This window comes from Rhinolophus sinicus, chromosome 3 (genome assembly GCF_057876585.1).
Source record: "Rhinolophus sinicus isolate RSI-liver-muscle chromosome 3, RSI-T2T, whole genome shotgun sequence".
Classification (NCBI taxonomy): domain Eukaryota; kingdom Metazoa; phylum Chordata; class Mammalia; order Chiroptera; family Rhinolophidae; genus Rhinolophus; species Rhinolophus sinicus.
The window spans coordinates 175,038,955-175,043,062 of NC_142503.1; positions in this window are offsets into that span (position 1 = coordinate 175,038,955).

Below are 4,108 nucleotides of genomic sequence, written 5' to 3' on the forward strand. Positions count from 1 at the left end.
AAATGAATGTGTGTCTAACTACTGTGATGGCTTGGAACGTCTCCCCTCTCCCCCCCTCCCTCCCCACCCCAGGGCCATTTGTCAGGGTGAGTCAGAGAAGCCTCACCTACCAAGTACTACATAGTCACTCCCAACTTTCTTAGCAAGGAATTTAAGGCCCATTGTAATATGACTTTGGCCTGCCTTTTCTGCTATTTTTCCTCATTCACTCCATACTCCACCCTGGAGGAGATAGTATTCCCTGAGTATTCCATGAACTTCCACATTTTCAAAATGCAGCTTCAGGGACACCAGTTTCTTGAAGTCTCCCTTACTCGACAGGCAATGCAAATTATTCCTCGCTGGGAGCTCCAGCAGCCTTTAACTAATGCATATCACAGAGCACGATCACTGTATAGTTTTAGTGTATAAAGTCATTGTTGCTCCAAATAGCATATAAACAAAATGAAGATAGGAGAGTGGGAAGATTATTTTGTTTTGAGTTTGAAACTTGGGGTTTTCTTTTTGATTCTGTGGCTGAATAAATGAGTCACACCCCACCCCCCAAAAAAGCATCACCTAAACTTAGCCAACGGAGATTTTGAAATAATCAGGGCAAGGTTCATAAAAGTAAGACTGCTAATTCTTTCCCTTATCCCTATTTTTCCAGTCTTCCCTCACTCCAGTCTCTCTAAGAAGACACCTTGCAAACCTAAGGACTGGAGCAGCAAGAAAGGTGGGAGAACTTAACATGAGAAGTGAAGTCAGTCTGCAAAGTTGAGAGTGCTGGGAGAAAATAATGTAGATTTATGAGAAAGAGTGGAGCATTTGTAGAATGCCAGAGAAATTTTGGGTTAGAAGGATGGGCTTATAAACAGGGTTGCTATGGTTTATAAATAGGATCTCCTTTAGTGTTGTGATGCTTTTGTACTTTATTTTTGATTGTTTGACTTATGCTTTTTGTTATGTGTTTAACTAATCTGTGTGCAGAGAAGAAACCATATAGGGCCATAAAGTTTATTTAAAAATGTATATGAGGTATGCAAAATTTGGCATTGCCACTCTCTTTATTCATCTCCTTTTGATATTTCAGAACTCATACAGCATCCAGGTTAGTTAAGTGAATTATTTCTCCCATTTTCCGTCATATGCTGGATGCCAAGGGCACTATTCTAAAAGCCTGGACCTTTCCCTATCTTTTAACTACTTAAAACATCACCTTACTGGATCTGACTCCAATAAAGCCCTATACTCAGCTAGTAGTTAATAATGGATTAAATAATATACATATATTCTAGGTAATGCTATAGCTAGTAATCTGTTACCCTTTTCAGATGAGCATATATTCAGCCACTCATTTGTTCAATCATTCAAATAAGCATTTATTGAGGACCTTGAGATGGCCCTGCAGGGCCTGTCCATGTGTATGTTTTGCTTTGTTTTAAGTGCTTGAGTAATATCTGTTGTCTGTCACTGGTTAAAAAAATGTCAAATATCATTCTACATGTAAAGTTTCTATAAATCAAAATACAATGCATCCCTCCATGGATGATTGGATAAAGAAGATGTGGTTCATATATACAATAGAATACTACTTATCCATAAAAAAGTATTAAATATTGCCATTTGCAACAATGTGAATGGATCTTAAGAGTATTATGCTACTATGTTTCCCCCAAAATAAGACCTACCCCGAAAATAAGCCCGGGTTATGATAGTCAGCCAGACGGACACATTTAATACGTTATGACGATGTTTCAGAAGAAGATGACATGACTGTATTTGAATAAATGTAGATTGTTGTACATGAAAAAATAAGACACCTCCTGGAAATGCGCCTTTTGGAGCAAAAATTAATATCAGACCCGGTCTTATTTTTGGGGAAATACGGTAAATGAAATAGTCAGATGGAAAAGGATTACACATATGTGAGATATAAAACAAAAAGCAACAAACGAGCAAACAAACTAAACGAAAAGAAAAAATCAAAACTCATAGATACAGACAACAGAATGGTGGTTATCAGAGGGGCCGAGGAGTGGGAGGAGGAAGAAGAGGGTAAAGGGGTCCAATATATGGTGATGGGAGGAAACTACAGTTTGGGTGGCAAGTACACAATAGAGTATACAGATGTCCTATTACAAAGTTGTACACCTGAAATTTACCTGTTATTAACCTATATTATCCCAACAAATTTAATGAAAAAAAAACAAAAACAATGCACATCCAATACAACTAGAACTTGACACCTCAAAGGTGAATCTACCTCCTAAAGTAACAAGTTTTACAATATCAATATCAAGTAACACTGTTTTACAAATTAAAATGACATATAACATTGTGTAAAATTAATGTCTACAACATGATTTGATATGTGTATATATTGTGAAATGATTACTACAGTAAATTTAGTTAACATCCATCACATCACATAGTTACAATTTTTTCCTTGTGATGAGAACTTTCAAGATCTACTATAACACTATTAGTAACACTATTTTGAATAACACCCAAATCAAGGATATAAAAATAAAAATGATAAGTTATATGGCAATTAATATTATCAAAAGGGAAAAAAATTCACATGAAATCCTATGACTTAAGAGAACAAAAAATAAATATTCAACTTATAAAAAAGAAAGACCACCCCCCGCAAAAAAAAACAAAAAAACAAAGAAAGAATTATAGTCAAAATGAAAGCTAAAATAAAAGAAGTGGAAAACAAACAATATCAGAAGAATGGATTAATATAAAGCTAAAAGCTGGTTATTAGAAAGAATTACTATATTAAGACAAAAATTTTAATTTGTTAGGAATGATACCGAAAATAAAAACATATATAAGAAAGTAAAAGGGATTATATGAGAATTTGAAATTCTATTCATTACAAAACAATGACTAGCTAGAGAAATTCATGGTTTTGTGATAAAACCTAAATGATCATTTAAAAGTCATACATATTATATCAATTACTAAGGAAATCAGAAATTTACCACTAGGAAGAGGCCCTTGACTGTGACACAGGAGTAAACATTCATCGTAAGTGAACCAAATCGTAACTATCTTTCAAAAGTCCAATGAAAAACTGGTCTTTTTAGCAAACAGCAGAGTGAGTACATTGGACAAGGCTTAACAGTGGGAATAAAATATATTTTACTTATTTCTCAACATTCATCACAGCACAAGTTCCATCGGAAAGATACTTTATGATCTCATACTCATTATCCAAAAAAATTAACCTTTGCTTAACACACCCACAGAAAATCCAGATTTATTTCAAGTCTAAATTTCCTGACCCTTTAAAATAATGCTGAGATAAAGAAAAAGCTTTTTATACTTTCCTTATCTCAGCAATCTGGCATTCACATTTTTCTGGCCAAGACAAACATTAAATGATTCCTGTAGTGATGCTGTTAAATTTCTTTAAACACCAGCACCTTGTACACCAGCACCCCTCTCCAACAAAAGCCAGATTAAAATACTCTTGTTAAAACCTAACGACGTTAACTGGGGACAGTCACTTCACATCTCTAAAGTTCTACTTTTCCATCTTGAAAATGGGGGAATTTCAATCTAATAAGATTATTTAAGCATTAGGGACTTCTACTGTAAAGTGCTTGGCGAGTACTTAATATCACTAGTATTTTTAGGTGAATCCTGCATTTCAGGTGGTGTCCTGGCCATGATAGGTGCTCAGTCAAGTCTGACAATGGTCACTCTTCAACTAATTTCCAAAATTGCACCAGGGTAAATATTTATTGGATTTTCCCTGGCTTCTCTTTCTTAGAGGACAAGAGATTTTTTAAAAATTCATTCCTAGGAAATGTGTCAATGCTCTTCAATCTGGAACTCAAAGGGATCAACATTTGGGAGCTTTGTCCTTTCAGTTTTACTCCTAAAAGTTCATCTCAACCTGCAATAGTCTTTGTTGGCAGTCCTCAAACTAGTATAAACCAGCAGGGACTCGTTTTTGTAAATAAAGCTTTGCTGGAAGACGGCCATACACTTTTGCATATACCAGAGGTGCCAAAACAATGTATACAAGTGGACACTTTGTTCAGCGTTGCTCAGGCAGTAGTTCGCCATAATCAGAAATGTCTGGAAGCTGATGGTGACCACTTTGAGCACC